This window comes from Miniopterus schreibersii (genome assembly GCF_964146895.1).
Source record: "Miniopterus schreibersii genome assembly, chromosome: 1".
NCBI lineage: Eukaryota > Metazoa > Chordata > Mammalia > Chiroptera > Miniopteridae > Miniopterus > Miniopterus schreibersii.
The window spans coordinates 166,075,094-166,092,648 of record NC_138101.1 but is presented as its reverse complement, the minus strand read 5'-3'; the positions used below and the strand labels follow the sequence as shown (position 1 = coordinate 166,092,648).

The 17,555-nt window shown below is 41.1% G+C and overlaps 1 protein-coding gene across 3 annotated transcripts in view; it reads right to left on the bottom strand.

Annotated features, from left to right (window-relative positions):
* GNG2 (G protein subunit gamma 2) overlaps window positions 1–17,268 on the bottom strand; it is a 103,952-nt gene extending 86,684 nt beyond the window's left edge. The window contains exon 1 of one of the 3 annotated variants that reach the window (XM_081161858.1): window positions 17,006–17,268. The gene's annotated coding sequence lies outside the window, so the exon portion shown is untranslated. Of the gene's footprint in view, window positions 1–16,545; window positions 16,851–17,005 lie in introns of those variants that run through there. The other 2 variants (XM_081161859.1, XM_081161857.1) reach the window with 2 other exon arrangements.
* Window positions 17,269–17,555: the final 287 nt, after the last annotated feature.

Here is a 17,555-nt window from a genome sequence, read left to right as displayed (position 1 = left end):
GAGGAAAATGTGTTGTTTAGAAAAAGGAGAAATAACATGATACCTAAGAGCTGAACAAGCAGAGGAACGTTCCTATAAGTGGGATTTGGTGGTGATGGCCAAATGCCTCGAAGAGCGGGAAGGCCTGACAGGTTTATACTTCTGAGCCAAGAAGCAGACACTTTCTTAACTCTTTTATGAAATATATTTGTAAGAATAGGAGTTCCTTTCTTTGCGAACATCCCTAGCCTGCAAGAAAACATGAAAACACAAAGTTATTTGGGGACCCTAGGGGACGCAGAGTTCTTGGTGACGGAGGCTGTGTGTCAGTGAGATGAATGCAAACAAGCTTTCCTCCTGACCTAACCAGGTGGCTCCCAGCAGGACCAACGTGGCAGAGATGGAGTGCGCTCTTTCTCTAGGTGTTAAGGGCAGAGTTGGAGTTTCATTTGTGTGGATCTAGCACTTTGAAAGGGTGGGTGGACAAGTCAGTGGTTATAAAAGCATCTTTAGCATCCAAAGCTTCTGCAGGCTGTTTATAAGTAGAGACACCTGTACCCCAAGGCACTAATGATCTCTGATGGGTGTTGAACAGACTTGGCCTAACTTTGCCTACTGCCCCCAAATGGTGCACATCTAAGGAAGTTGCTATGTTCAGGAGCTTCTTTACTCCTGAAAAGCTACCCAGCACTCAGCTCAAAGGGAATTGCCTCTGCCCCAGGAAGTGCTTTATAAATTCTTATCTTGTGTCTCAGAACAAAGAGGTACCTTGCCTCTAAAGTGCTGACTAAGGGTGAAAATCCAATTCACATTGGGCCCTAGCACTAACTGAACACCAGTGTCTCTAGTGACCTCACGTTGCTTAAGACTGGCACGTGTGCTACACCCTCAACCCAACCAATTATAGTCCCAGAGGACTTTAAGGGATTATATGTTTTTAAATGAGCCAAAGTTATTAGAAAACTATTATCATGATTAATGACAGCAAAGGGGGAGGGGGGAACATACACACAAAAACAAGCCGAGGGCAAAAACAACCTATTTTCAGAGAATGAACCCTAGAGAGAACAACGATTAGTGGGACGGGCAAAATAAGGCTGCTCCAGGCTGTGCCACACTCTCAGATGTTACTGGCAATAGCATAAATCAGCACAACCTCTCTGGAAAGCAGTTTGGCACCATTTATCAAGATCCTCCAATATATTCTCAATCATTGTCTCAGTGATGCCGCTCCTTGACTTCATTAAATAAAATCTAAAATGTAGACAAGCCTGGCCGGGCGTGGCTCAGCAGTTGAGCGTCGACCTAGGATCCAGGCGATCGGGGTTCGATTCCCGGTCAGGGCACATGCCCCGGTTGCAGGCTCGATCAATGACTCTCTCATCATTGATGTTTCTTTCTCTCTCTCCCTCTCCTTTCCTCTCTCTGAAATCAGTGAAGATATATTGAAAAACATAAAAAGTAAAAAAAATAAAATGTAGACAAAGAATTATTAAATTCCTAAATAGCCTAAATATCAAGAACAACCTATTAACTAAAACAGAGAAACTCCACATGATGGAACTTTAAAACAATGAATACAAAAAATTTAAACAAGGAAAAACATGCATGATATAAAGTGAAAGGAGGCTATAAAATTTTATATACAGTATAACCTCAACTAGCTTTCTAATATACATATTTACAAATACATGTTTTCTAATGCATTTTCTATATTTTTCATATGTAATGTTCTTTTACTATATCATATATTATATTTTCCAGTAAATATTATACATAATCTTTCTGATATATATTTTTCTAGAAAAAAGATTAGAGGAGGTACATCAAAATATAAACGGTGTATTATCTCTTTTGTGTAGAAAAATGGAAGTAGCAGAAGTCGTTATCTATGCCCCAATATTTGCTCTCCTCTTTTCCATGATTATAATTGAATTCTAAGCTAGCATATACCACATACATGTCAAAAACAACTATTTTTCTCAGCCTCCCTCATTGCTAGGTGTGTGGCCACGTTCAAAGGGATGACTGCAAAAGTGATAAGGGCAACTTCTGGGTCATTCCTTCCCCTTTCAAGTTTCTCCCTTCTTGCTGGTTATAGTGGGGTCTTTATGGCAAGCCATGTTAGACCATAAGGCGAGGGAAACATGGTAGGAATGATGGAAAATGTGACAGAAGAAGCCTGGGTTCCTCAATTTTGTGGAGCAGAGCTATCTTACCAGCCCTGGCCCACCCACCTCTGGATTGTTATGTGAAAGGGAAATAATTCCTAGCATTTGTCAGCCACTATCAAATCAGGTCTCTTACGTGCAATTCAACCAACAGCCTAATTTATGGAAAGGGTCAGCCTTATTTTTTCTTTACATTTCCAAATTTTTAATAATCACCATGAATTACTTTGATCATCAGAAGAATATTTTAACTTAAGCTTTGCTTATTAATGTTAAGAAAATTAAGGCAGCACAGAGTAAGTTTGGGCAACCTGTGCCTTCTTCACACACATAAGAAAAAATGCAATCTATACTTATGAGAAGTAGCTATTAGATCATATGCCAGTACACAGATTACGCACAAATACCCTGAGCTTGTATGACCCTTGGTCACACCCCATGGCACTTTATTTGAAATCTTTTGAAAAATAGGTTTAATAAGGGAAAGTTGTTTAACTAAAATCTGCTTGAGGAATAATCTAAAAAAGTAAAATTCAAATCAATATATTACAGTAGTTACTCCTTATCTGTGGTTTCACTTTCCATGGTAAGCCATGGTTCAACAATATTAAATGGAAAATTCCAGAAATGAACATCTCATGAGTTTTAAATTCCATGCCATTCTATGTAGCATGATAACATCTCGCGCCGTCCTGTTGCATCCCGCCCAGGGTGGGAACGACCCCTTTCTCCAGCCCATTAGTCACTTAGTAGCCTTCTCGGTTATCACATTGGCTGTCATGGTTTCCCAGTGCTTTCAAGTAACCTTTATTTTTCTTAGTAATGGCCCCAAAGTGCAATAGTGATGCTGGCAATTCAGATATGCCAAAAAGAAGTGCTTCGTTTAAGTGAAAAGGTATGTCAATATAGGAAAAAAATTTAATATATATAGGGTTCAGTCCTATTTGTGGTTCAGGCATCCACTGGGGGTCTTAAAATGTATCCTGCACAGATATGGGGGACTACTGGATATATCCACTTAAGAGGCTACACAGACTTGTCGAAGTGAACTAAGAGACATTCTTAAAGCAATCTGTATGTGCACTAACTCTTGGCTTTACTTTAAGGGTGCTGTTTGTTCCCCACATAGAATCACAATGAATCACTCTCAGCAATTCCACCGGCCCAATAACTCTGTTGACTGTCCATCAACAGAGTTTTTCATTTTTCTTTCCCCTGGAGGGGTGATAGACTTGGCAGAGCTCACATAACCTTCCTGGTCTCCTCTGTGACCTAGGGGCCTGCACTATAAGATGACTGTCCAAGATAAAGGAGACACATCTACTCCACTAAATACAGGAAAGATACCTGGTCTACTTGGGGATCAGATCTGAACCAACCGCCTCACTAAAACCACTCTCTAACCTTATTAGAATAATGCACTGAGGATCCTTTCAACCTGCAATAATGTTATGCCAGGGGCACTTCGTGCCTTTTAGAGGATCATTAAAGCCCTGTGCACCTGCATACAAGACAGTTCAGCAGGCAGACCTTAGAGATTCACATGTAATTATATATCAGATTAAAAACCCTGGCTTTCACCCCTCTTCCAAGAGAATGTCAAATGGTCCTTTTCTCACCCATGAATCACAGCACCCAACACTAATATGGCCAACTTATGTCAACAACAAAGGCAGGATGCCAGCGTTGCTTTACTTCCCTCTGACGATGACTGTGCCAATATGCTCTCAAGAACACCCTATATTCATTCTCGCCTGCCATAACAGAAGCCGAGAGTCGGAGCTCTGAATTCTGTTTCTCTACCCCTGTTCCCTTTACAGGAACACAAGCCAGCCAGTGCCACAGGCCTAATTACCATGGCAACAACATGCACTGGGATGATGAGTGTTTGTTTTTTAAAATGACTCACAGATTGTTCCCCCAGAAGCCCCAGACACACAGGTTTCTGGCTGGTTTATAAAATCTATCCAAAGTTTTCTTGCAAATGTCCTACCCCTATTAGCATCATGGGGGTGATTGAAGAGTTTCATCGAATCAAATATGCCCTTCTCCTTAAGGGTGAAAAAAATTCACTCGGTTCCTTAAACACTCCAGGATTAATCAATTTAAAACTCAAGTTAATAATGAGATTAATTTGAGTTTGTACACTGGAGATAATTAATCTGTTCCCAATTTAAATAATTAAGGTCTTTTACAACGTAGTTTTAGAGACCCAAGTGGAATAATCAGAGGAAATAAAATCAGGAGTAAAGAATATCAAATAAAATAGTCTTAAATTGGGGGGTACATGGTCAGTCACATGTAAAGTGCTAAAAAAGAATAAATGTCTTAATACCAAGATGTTTTTAAACTAATGTCCAAAATGAAGACAGTTATTTTTTAAATGCAGACATGAATGAATACAGACATTTGGAAGAATTGTGGACTACTTCCATTTATTTACTCAATACATATTAATTAAGACCTTCTATGCACTAAGCACCATTGTGGATAACTGGAAGATTGCAACAGGGGTTAGGGAAGACTATTTTATTACCAAAGACGAGAGCCATGGCATGGCTCAGTGCAGTATCTCCTCTCAGAAAGGTCCTTTGCTTCACAAGACACCACTCTGAATAAGCTCTAAGTGAGAGAGATCATTGCCTAATGATCCTATCAGGCCTAGAATTCAGAGTCCTGGCTTTGGCATCTTGGTTGACTCCCTCCAAAAAAAAAAAAATGCTGGTAATTTTGGTATGTTGATTTCCTCTGTATGAAGTGGAAATAAATCTTATTTTACAAGAAACCTAACTAGACCTTTTCATATAAATCTGTTTAACTTAAAAGTCTAAGTATCCTGATGCTTACATGTGATACAACATATACTATGCATGCACACACACACACAAAATAGTCACTAACAATTACTATCTCCAAACATCTACACAATTTATGTAACGTTACAATATATTTTTTCTCTAGCATTTAAAGGGATAACCTGAGTGTATCTGTCAGGATAGGCTAGGTTATAGTGTGGTAACAAACACCACCCAAATCTCTGTGTCTCAAGACAGCAAAGCTTATTTCTCACTCTCACTCCATGTCCATTACGTGTCCATGGAGAGACCATCCCTGTGTTGTCTTTACTCTAAGACTCAGGCTTAGGAGAGCAGCTGCCCTTTCTGTGCTTCTACCACTGACAGTTCCCAAGGAATGTGCTCATGCTCTGCTGCTTACCAGCTTCTTCCTAGAAGTGATGTCATTTCTGCTCATGATTCACTGGCCAATGCAAGATACATGGCTACACCTAACTAAAGGGGACAGAGAAGCATAAACTTACCACGAGTTGGGACGAAAAACTAAAAATATTTATGACTAAGCACATGGGTCACTGAACAAATTGCACATGCCTGAGACTGCCACTTAACTAAGTCAGAACATCGACATGTGACTATCCCACGAAAAAGGCTTCCTCAGGTGATTCCTTACCCCAAGTTCTGAGCACCTATGATTGATGATGGGGCATAATCATTTCTGCTAGAATTTGATAAGAATCCCATGAATAGAATAAAAGATACTCTACTCCAGCTTGTGGTAACGATAGCAATTGTACTAGTAATAGCTACACTTCTGAATAATTATGTGAGTCAGGCACTATGCTAAATAAATATTCTACATACATGATGTAATTTTCTCCCGACAATTTTGTGAAGTAGGCACTGTCATTATAATTTCCCATTTTATAGATGAGGAAACAGGCATACAAAGTTTAAGCAACTTGCCCAAGATATTCTGATTCCAATGTTCTTTAATTCCCATGTTCTCCTGTGTAGGAAGCCTTAGGATATTATTTTTCTACACTATTGTATTTTATAATTACTTTAAGATATAATAAAGGACAAGTTGTGCCGTTTTTTTCTTTTGCCTAGGACTTTTCACCTTTACAAAGTTAAATTTTTTATTATTTTAATTTTAAAAAAATATTGGGGCTGTTCTATATCAAGTTTTTTCCCAAAGGGGGCAGGGGGGCTGTTAGTTAAATATCTTTTAATGCCTACGCATAGCACAGTTCCCTAAGCACAACCATCACTCATGATGTTTAAAAAATTAGCAAAGGATGAATTGAGTTTTCCAAGTAAAGCCTCTAAAATGAGAGATTTTTTTTCTTGTTCAAATTTTTCACAGTTTTTTTTCATATGGTTTTGCACAGATAGACAAATGCCCTTCTTAAACAGAACTCTGTTGGCAAAGTCTAAAAATTAACTTTACTTCCCCGTTTAAAAATGCAAATACAAGAGTAGGAAGCACTCAATCATTTCTTACAGAGAAGGTACTCCTGCATGAATACTTTGTCTGTGATGATGAGAATGCACAGAAATACGCCCAGAGCTGAGCAGTCAAAACAGTGCAGTGATCACAATTCCACAGAAATTTCCCTTTCTCACTACTGCTTCCTCACGGATGCAGCCTCGGAAATATAACATCAGAGGGGAAGGCGGGAGAAAATGCAGCAATAAGGAAACTGCGTGTTGCCTCTGGAGTTAGGAAGTGAAAACCTATTTGCGAAATAACTCACAATCAATAAGTCTAAGGATTATTTATTCTTCTCTTACAGGTGCTGCAATCAACAAAATACATCCCGGTCTAGAAAAAACAAGATTCTCATTTAAGTCCGACAGACACCATGCACAGAACCTTGGCCTCTCTAGCTCATTTCTTGGCCTAGGGTGGATTTTATTTCGATCAAATTGACTTAAATGATCCAGTCAAAAAGTCTCAATTTAATTATATATTTTTACAATGCAGACATGCAGGGCTGGTTGTCTAAATTAAATGCTATTTTTATTGCTTTATAGAACCTGATGTATTTTCTTCTGGAATAATTTGTTTAGAAGGTTCTTCTTTACTTAGTCTTGTATCAGTCATTTTGTATTTTCTTCCAGGATTCTTTCTGCAATCTACGTAGACCATCTCCATCAACCAAAACAAGTTTTGGGCGTGTGTGTCTGTGTGTTTCAAAGGGAAATGCACGGACACACTGTTCAACTCAGAGTTGTGTGATTTTGATAAGTGATTTAACCTTTTTGAGCCTTGATATCGTCACTTATAAAATGGGAATAATATTAGCGGCAGACTCTGCTGATTACCTGCCCGATGACCACTAACCCTTGCTAACAGAATCAGTGCTTTTTTCTGGGATTTGGTGACTGTTCTTCAGAAAGGCGGGCTGCTCCAAGGCCTCAGGAGGAAACTCTTATATTAGCCAACCACAGTGGGCCACCTGCCTACCCCTAAGAGACGGGCATGTGAGTTGTGAAGGGAATTCTGCTGGATGTCACTTTACCTGTAACCTTAAGGAGAAAAAAAAAAAAAAAGGCACATGAGAAGAAACTAGCTACTTCACTGTGCCACACATTGAAACCTGCCTGTAATTCTGAAACTGTAGTAGCCATCTCAGCACAGTGACAGGGTGGGCCTGAGCAGCTAAATAGACCTGCTAAGGATGTCAGAATGGGCGGAAGGAAGAATTCGGGTTGATGAGAATATTGTTTACCTATGAATAACTAACTCTGGATTACCCTCCTCTCAGGAGATTTTTGAGATAAGCTTCCTATTGTTTAAGGCATTTTGGTAGGGTGTTCTTTTACTAGCAGCCAAAAGTGTCCTGGTAGAAAAATACTGCTCTCATCTCATCTCATCGGCTTATTTTTAAAACTAGTGGAAAACAGTAATGTATATAAAATATCCAGCACACAGCAGTACAAACAGAATGTGCAACAAATGCTAGTTCTCAACTTGATTTTGTGAAACATGCGATCACTCATTCAAACATGAGAACTAGACTCTGCGTGGTTTGAACGACTCCTTGAGAATTTTCCCTCTGAGAATTAAGGGTAGAAGTCACTGCTTTCTCTATTTGTTCACCTAAGAGATAACACAAAGTACCTAAGTTTATTTTAAACAATGAGATTGGTGTTTAATTCAGACAGCAAACTCTGTAGTGCTAATTGCAGTGTAGAAAAATATAGTTAAACAGTCATCTTCCTGACTGTGTAAATCAAAGGATCTAAAGAAAATTCAGCTCAGACCAAGTGCCCAACAGAACAGCCAAGTGTTCCCCATTTGGAGTCGGCCTAGTTTAATTGAAAATCTTTCATGGATGAAACACATATTTTATAAATTATCCTACATATATGCGAAAAGGCCACATTTCCTCTGGAATTTCACCTCATGCTTATTTCAGAATCCAGCACCTTCTGCTTGGGAGCCCTCTTCCCCCAGCTCTTCAAATGGCTGACTCCTCACCATAACACAGGTCTCAATGAAAATATCACCTCCTAAACTCCCCAATACAAATACAATCACCATCTTATACACAACTTCTGTCATTCATCCTGTTTCTATTTTAACCCATCTCAGCACTTATCACTACCTGGTATTTTCTTGTATTGTAATTTGTTTCTGCCAGGGGGGTCTAATCCTGGCTGATTCTGATCTAATGAGTCTGGGTTGAAGCTGGGACACAGGTATGTTTTTTAAAGTACCTCTCAGTGATTTCCAATGTGCAGCCAGATCTAAGAACCACTGGTTTATGTGTTTACTGGGTCTCTCCCAGGAACTTTAGAATGTAAGTTCCAAGAAAACAAAGGACTGGCCTGTTTTGTTTGTCCATCTTCCGCTAGCCCCTCAAAGGACACGTGCGTACTGCAGACATTCAGTTAATACGTGTGGACAGACTGACTGACTGTATTGTAACGATGTCAGCAGTTCTGTTTCCCCAGTAGCTTATAAGTGGGCTCCTAGACTATCTAAACCACTCTGTATCAAAAGTAAACGACTCAAGAAAGTTCACTAAATAAATGAATGATAAAATGCTTTTGTGGACTTAAATGTTCTCATCAAATAAAAATAAATAATAGGTAAGGTGATGGGTGACAGATGTGGTAATTAACTTGGTAGGAGTAATCCTTAACAGGGTATGCATATATCAAATTACCATGGTGTACTTTAAATATCTTATAATTTTATTAGTTATACCTCAGTAAAGCTGAAATTAAAAACAAACAAACAAAAGAAAAACCAAACTGGCTTTGTGTGCTCTAAGGGATGTAAAGATGAACCTGGGTGTGGCCATTCTCTTCAAAGATCTTGCAAAAGAAAAAAAATTTCAGATCACCATTATATACACTAGAATGTGCTCATTGCTGTGATGAAAGAACAAAAGGTTTCCGGGGAGGTAAACATCACTTCTTATTGGGGAGGGGAGGGAAGAAACCAAGGAAGGCTTCAGGAAGAGGCAGCATTTGAACTGAACCTTATAGGGCAGATGGAATTTGGCTATTTAGAGAAGAAAGACTATGGGAGTGACACAGGGAAAGGGGGGCAGGAAAGTTATTCTAGGGAGAGGCAAGAACACAAACAACAAACCAGCCCAGCTAGAGATTAGGAGGGCCTGAACTAAAACATGGCTATCAGCATGGAAAAGAGTAGCTAGTGTCAACATATATTTTCAATGCCAATGCAAAGGGCTATGCAACTGACTACAGCGTGGGTTGTTGGTGAGAAAAAAGAGTGAAATTGCATTTTTATAATTGAGGGGCTGAGAGAGTGGGTTCACTAATAGTCATGGAATCAGGTGAGGAGCTAATTTTGAGGAATGGAGGAAGGTGATGGCCAGCGCAGTTTTGGACATGTGAGTTTCACTGTCAGTGGGTTGGATGTTCTGGGAAATTTGCCAGGAGCTTGATGTGTAAGTTTAGAGAGTAGGTGAGAGATCAGGATGGAGAACCAATTTGGGGACTGAGCCACACAGCAACAATGGCTGAAATCATAGGGAGGATTTGATTAAGGGAGAGAAATTAAATGGCAGAAGAATTAAATCTTGAGAACACTCCTATTTAGAGGGAACTTAGAGTTAGTGGAGAAGTTGGGAGCCTTCAGAGAGGAATGAAGAGTGGCAGAACACGCCACCTCAGAATTTGCCTCTTTGGCATAAGGATTATTTTGAGCACATTATTTTGGGAAACAGCATACACAGGAGAAATTCTGAAAACACATCAGAAGTTGCCTCTTTTATAAGGAAAGTTTACATTTGTGAAGGAAATCTCCATCTGTAAAGGTGCCTTCCTCTCTGTAGCAGGCAGAGGATAACTAAGTAACTAGAGACTCTTGCCTATGGAGAGGCACTAATTTTTTTCCTTTAATATATCTTTATTGATTTCAGAGAGAGGAAAGGAGAGGGAGAGAGAGAGAAACATCAATGATGAGAGAGTCATTGATTGGCTGCCTCCTGCACACCCCCAACTGGGGATCGAGCCCATAACCCAGGCATGTGTCCTGACCGGGAATCAAACCACAATCTCCTGGATCCTAGGTCAATGCTCAACTGCTGAGTCACGCCCGGCAGGGCAGAGAGGCACCAATTTAAATCTGCATAACAATCTCACTCTCATTTACCCCTGCTTTCCCTGATCACCTCCCATAACTGGCCTCCTTCACTTCTCCTTCTTGCTTTTATCATTTAGCTGAAGATGTTATTTAAGCCTGAACTCTAAACCACCTCTGAGCGTTACTCATTTTCCCCTGGGTATCTTACATGTTAATAAACATGTTCTTCTCTTATTGATCTGTCTTTTGTTATAGAATGCTCAGCTGAGAACTTAGAAGGGTAGAAGGAAAACTATTTTTCCTTCCCTACATGTAGGAGGAGAACAGGTTAGCAGAGGTTAAAAGAGTCCATTAATTTCCTTCCCCCATTGATCTCCTTCAGAAAGGAAGCTTTGTTGGCAGCAGGGCTGTTTAATTTTTAATTAATTTATGTGTGTAGACTAAGTATGTTTGCAGGCAAAGAGTATAGAGCCAATCAAGAAAAGAAACCAAATATGTAGGAAGGAGATAGAATTATTGTCAGAACCTAGTTCCTAGAAAGTAAAAGGAAATGGAATGGAGAATCCAAGTAGAGAGTTTACTCCCAACTTGAAAGAAAAGACTGTCACTTTGATCTACAAAGGAAGAAGAGAATGAATGAAGACAGAGAAATCTTGAGATGGTAAGGGATAAGTTTGAGGTGGGTCATCTATTATGAATAAAGGGAGTAGGGACTTGGGTTTAATGGTTTTCATTGAAAATGCACAGGGGATAGTAAAAAGTGAAATTAAAAAAAGAAAGAAGAAAAGGATTTTCAAAGAACAGCAATGGCCCCGCTGATGTTGCAGTGAATCTGGAGTAGAACCCAGTTGCCAGATCCTCTCCATTAGCTCTGATTGCCAGGCACCTGGGAGCATGGAGCATGGGACTGTCTGACCCTGACAACCAGGCTGGCAGGGCGGTAAGGAAAGGCCAATGGAGCTGGGGTCAAGTGGTTGGTTTTCCATTAAGAGCTTGACTATTTACACATATTTGCCAAGAGATAAGAGGGGTGATTCTGTCTTATCTTGAACCTTGGTATACAGTGGTACCACTTCTAAGAAATATGTTATTACTAAAGTTTTAGAACTGACCTCCCTCTTTTTTTAATGTTTATTGAAGTCCTGCAGAGATTGTCTGAACATTGACTCATTAAATATAGCTCGATTTCTTTAACATAAAAGTTTTGGAGAACCATATATATCTTTAATACTCTTACCTGAAAATCTGAATCTCATTTCCACAGTGGCATCTTTACATCTGAACAAATTTTAACAAAGGAACTCCATATTTACATAGGGTATTAAATGTAAATATTACCTTCTTCTTTTTAAACAAAATACTTTGGTCTTATAAACAATTTTAAAAGTGACAAAATACAAAGACTTTTGCTATTCATTTGCCCTATTATGGAAGAAAGTGAAATGGAGATTAAATTGGGAAGTGAGGTATTAATCAACTGTGCAACTTTGGACAGAAAACTTAAATTCTGGGCCCATTTCATTATCAATCACGGAGGGGTTGATATAGGCTAGTTTAGTTTCCAAGTCATTTTCAGTTCTACTGTCCCCCATGTCTTAGGCTAGGGACTAAACCTTAATAGAGCTCTGTAATTCCCCTCTTCCTTGGGTATCCATAGAACCAGGCATGGATCCTCTGGGAACTTGTAAAATGAATAGATTTAGAAAGTAAACAAAATCAGGGGTCGTTAACTGCCAGCCCCCATCTCCCTTCCCTACCCAACAACACACACACACACACACAGTGCACTACAAAAAATTAGCATGCAATCATTGAGGAACTCTTCAAACCACTCAAGGTCAATGACCGCAACCACAGTATAAAGCTCAGATATTGTCCCTGTTCAGCAGAGTCCTCCCTAATCTTCTTGCCCAGCCCTCCTCAGCCCCATTTATACCCTACCTCACCAGTTTGGGAGTCAGGAGTGAAATACATAGTGGAAAATTAAACCCAGAAAGATTATTTATTCCCAAATGTGAAATTTAGATTAGAATCACATTTTATTAGTAGAAACCTGTTGTCCCCAAAATCTGTTTTTGTTGTTTAACTACTATAGCCCTTCTCTCCAGGTTAATGCTCCGCATTTGAAGGGTTTGGGGGCAATTTAGTACTTCAGTGTCTCCTCCCTTTTTCTGACACTGCTACCTATTGGGCAGTTTTTTCTCAACCAGCTGATGAGAAACTGGAAAGACACTTAAGAGACAGTAGTAGCCTGGTCCACACTTGACCAGCAGGGTTCCTGGTGTGACTGTATACATAAGGGTTTGAATGTTACTTTTGGGTTCCTGATGTCAACAATTATCAGGAGGTATATAGGTTTCTTGCTTTCTCCTTTTGATTTTAAAAGTTACTTTTGAGAGATGTGTTTTACTTGGGAAAGAATAATATTAATGTATGCAGAAGATGAAACACATAATACTGATCTTTATGACACACTATGTTAAGAGATCCCACCATTTAAAAATGTCTCTTCCAAAACAATCCAAGTAAAAAATGGGCAAAGGACTTGAATAAACATTTTTCAAAGAATATATACAAATGGCCAATGAGCACATGGAACGATGCTCAACATCATTAATCCTTGAGGAAACACAAGTTGAAACCACAAAGAGATATCAATTCACACCTATTAGGATGGCTACTATCAAAAACAAACAAACAAACAAAACCTCCAGAAAATATCAAGTATTGCTGAGGTTGTGGAGAAAAGGGAACTCTTGTGCACTGCTACTGGGAATGTAAAATCGTGCTGTCAGCTGTTACGGAATCAGTATGATAGTTCCTCAAAAAAAAATAAAATAAATTAATTAAACATAGAGCTAACATATAATCCAACAATTCCACTTCTAGGTACCCAAAAAGAAGTGAAAGCAGGGGCTCAGGCAGACATTTGCACACCCATGTTCGGAGCAGAATTATTCACAGTAGCTAAAATGTGGAAGCAGCCCAGTGTCCGCTGAATGAATGAACAAAGTGCGGTATGTCCATACAATGGAAGATTATCCGGCCTAAAAAGGAAGGAAATGCTGACACAGGCTACAACATGGATGAACCTTGAAGGCAAGCGCTAAGTGAATTAAGCCAGTCACAAAAAGGCAAGTACTGTATGATTCCCCTTACAGGCGGTATCTAGAGTAATCAAAATCATAGAGACCGAAAGCAGACCGGTGGTTGCCAGGGGCTGTGGGGGAGGCGGGGACAGAGAATGGGGAGTCATTGTTTAACTGGAACAGAATTTCAATCTGAGAAGATAAAACAGATCTAGATAGATGGCGGTGATGGTTGCACAATATTAATATACTTAATGCCATAGAATGATACACTTAAAAATACTTAAAATGGGAAATGTTATAATATATATATTTTACTACAATTAAAAAAAAAAGCCTCCTGGAACCTTTGTGGTAGTGGCAAAGATCAAGTATAGGCCACCTTTTCCTTATGCCACCAAGGAAATAAAAGAAAATGGCATCTGAGTACCCACTACGTACCACGCACTTGCGTATCTACAACAAAAGCAAAAACAAAATAAAAATCAATGAAACCAAACCAAACAAAAAAACCACCTCCTTGAACAGGTACGATCAACCCCTCTTTACAATGAAGAATCTAAGGTTTGTAAGTCAACACCAGGTCAAGTAGTAAGAACCAGCAGCAGGATTCAAAGGCAGGTCTGCCAACTCTGCAAGCCTGCGCTCCTTTCAGCCCATGATGTTCTTTCCTTCTGCCCGCAGTTGTCTTTCTGAACAGGCTTTCTGCTTTGACTATAGAGCTTTTATACTTAAAAGTTGGGCCTGCCTTCAGAAGTAGGCTAAAAAAGTCAGTCAACCAAATACATCCACTGCGTGCCTACCATATGAGGCCCAGGGCTGGCTATGAAATAATAGAGTCATGTTTCCTCTCAGCCATTGGCCATATGGCAGAAAAAAAACATTCAATTAAAATTTCAGTGTTGGTCGACTCCCTCAAAAGCCACTGAGCACCCTGGACAAAAGCATTATGTCTTTCACTATTCCATATGGCCAGAATAAGAGGAAATAGTCTCATTTTACAGCATAGGAGCATTTTCCTCTTTTTTTCCCAAACCTTTTACCATTATAGTTACTGATCTGCTGTTACTCGCTAATGTTGTGCTTCAAGCTGGAATTTAACCATTAAGGAAATGTTCTGTGCTGTTCAGAAAATAGGCACCTCTTAGTTTTCTGAAAGAGAGCAGGGGGCTCTCCTGACTCTCCAGTGCCTATGGGCCAAGATTTTATTTTCTTACTCTGATGTGAAACACAGAGAGAAGACAAGTGCAGACTGTCTACACACCCCCAAACAAAGCAGAGTGTTGGCATTATCCAGTGAATACAGCCCGTAGATGAGTAACAGATGGTGAGCCCCATATTCATTCATACAGCCCAGATCCCCAACTTTCTACTTCACTTAATGACAGGCAGCTTAATGATCAGAGAACTCCAGTTAGGAGGATAGCTTTACCGGTTTTCTGCAGGAGGCAAATGGGAAGCAGAACGGTGGAATACGTGGCGTGACTTGTTTTGCCCACAGATTTGGTTAAATGCAATGAATCTGCCAGGGGAGCTCTGTGGTTTCAACACCAGCAATATTTTGCCTCTTAGACATAGCGCAGGTTTAATTTAATAAGGAACCTTGGAAAAGTAGACATTTTTTTTCCCCTTTGTAGAGAAATATTCTTCTCTCTCAAAATGGGCTGCTACACCACAAAATTTGAGAAGCCAAATCAATTTCATAAAATGGCATTTAACAAACCCTATAGCTCTTCACAGTTGAGGTGGTGATACATGGGGAGGCATATACACTCTCAATGGCTTATTTAGGGTTTAAAAACCTGTATTTAAAGAATTTCTTAGTGTCTAAATATGATCTTTTTATTATTTTTACTCTACTATAAGCACTTCTTTCTGCCCTTTGAAAATTTATCTCCTTTTATTCTAATAACTCAAGAAAAACCTTTTATCAATGACCATTTATTGCTTAACCACACTTTCTTTTGGAGACAAAGCTTAATTTTTAAAACCAGCTGCACTAGGGTATTAAACTCTTTCTCCAACATATGATGCCAAAGGAATCCACAATCTCATTTCCTATCCGTTAGACCTAGTTAATGCACTTTTACATATCATTCATAAATATGAACAAGCCACGGGCACAGACTCTCATTAAGAGCATCCATTGCTGGAGAAAATCAAAGAATAAAAATCACGTTCCGGTTTTGCTCTTTCACAGGTAAGGAAACAACCCAGCCACACGTTTACATTTTATCCCTCGCTGAAATTAATATGCATCTTGACCTAGAGATGAATAAAATTCATATAAACATAAAACCCATGTATACGCTGGTATCTCATTCGGGGCAAGTTAAACCCGCCACACTCCTCTGAGAAAGGGCGCAACTTTAGGACAAGACCTACTGGCAAACGGTAGCTGTATCCGAGGTTATCCTGAAAGCAGCTACACAGAGCAGAGGGAAGAAGGTAACGTTGTGTTTTTTTGTTTTTTAAAGGCAAACACTGCCCCTCTCACATGCGATTCCACAGCCTTTGTTGGCAAATTCTGAGTACAAAAGGATTTAACCACCTCCCCCCAAAAAAGCCGAATCACAGTCATTATGCTGCAAAACAGACGACACCCCAGCACGCTGTGTAGGGAAGACAGTGCGATTCCCGGTTTACACCCCTGCCACCCCTGGGGCAGGGCTGCGACGCCCGGCTGGGCGCAGCCACACGCCCGATCATCCCCACTCAGCCCGCTCGGCTTCCAAGAGAACTGTGCAAACAGCTTCTTACCTTTACTGTGTTTCCTGGACCAGTCACCAAAGCTAAGCGCTAATGATTAAAAAAAAAAAAAAGCAAATGTGGCCATTCAAAAAAGCCCCTCTCAAAGAACCCTTCCCGACCCTTTCCCCAATCCTGAAACAATGTCTTCCCTTAGAAATCGGCCCCGAAACACCACCGGCGACGGTCACCTTACTCGGAAAGGGGCGACGTGGGAAGCGTTGCTCTCAGCGCGGCGAGGCTGGCGGGGCGAGGGCTCCTCTCTGCTGCCTCCGGCTGCTGCGTGCAGAGCTCGCGCCCGCCCAGCGCAGCAGGAGTAGGAGCTGCCCACGGAGCGGCCGCCGCGTGTGTAGCAGCGGCGCCTGCAGCCCGGGGACTAGTCCCCACCCAGCTTTGTCTTCAGTCATCGCTCTTTCTACAGGAAGCGGCACATCTCCCACTTCCTCCTCGGCTTGGTGGCCGCGGCCGCTTTCTCCTTTCCCTCCCATTCCGCCTCAGGGCTCGCGAGGGCTTTCGCCTTGCCTTGGGCCACTGACACCGTTTGGCCGGGAGAATCCCCTGGACCCCTTTGTTCCCAGCCCCTTGGGCGCTGTCTGCTCCTTCCCCTTCCCCTTCCTCCCTCACCCTCACCTCCCTCACCCTCACCCTCACCTCCACAGCCGCCTCAGCCGCGGCCCCTGGCCTGCGCACAGTCTGCCTTCTTAGCTTGAACTTGGCTTGTGTTCATTGCTGCTGCTGCTGCAGCTGTTCTTTTGGGGGGAGGGGGCCGGCAGCCCCTAGCCAGGCTCTGGCCCTGAGCTCGGGCCCCAGCCTCAGTGACTCCTGATTCACTGCAGGCCCTTAGCTAGCTGGATGCTCCTGGCGTCTTGCTGCAGCGTTTTGCTCTGTGGCCAGCATTCCAGATGCCTAATCTCTCCAAGGTCCCACTACCACTGAAGTCTCGCTTAACCCACATACTCAGAAAAGAATGGCCCTGATAAGTATTCTTGTGGGGCACAGAGCTAAGCCAAGTCCTGCAGTGCGACCTGTAGCCTGACAGTGAGCACAGATTCCCAAGATTGTTGATGGTGGGAAGGAAGGAGGTAGTCCTAAGTGCTATATAGCCCCAGCCCAGAAATAGAGGCCTCTTCCGCACCCCCACCCCCACACTGGTAGAACTGAAAGGACCAGCAGAGTCCTCGCCCTCACTTTAGGAGTGGTG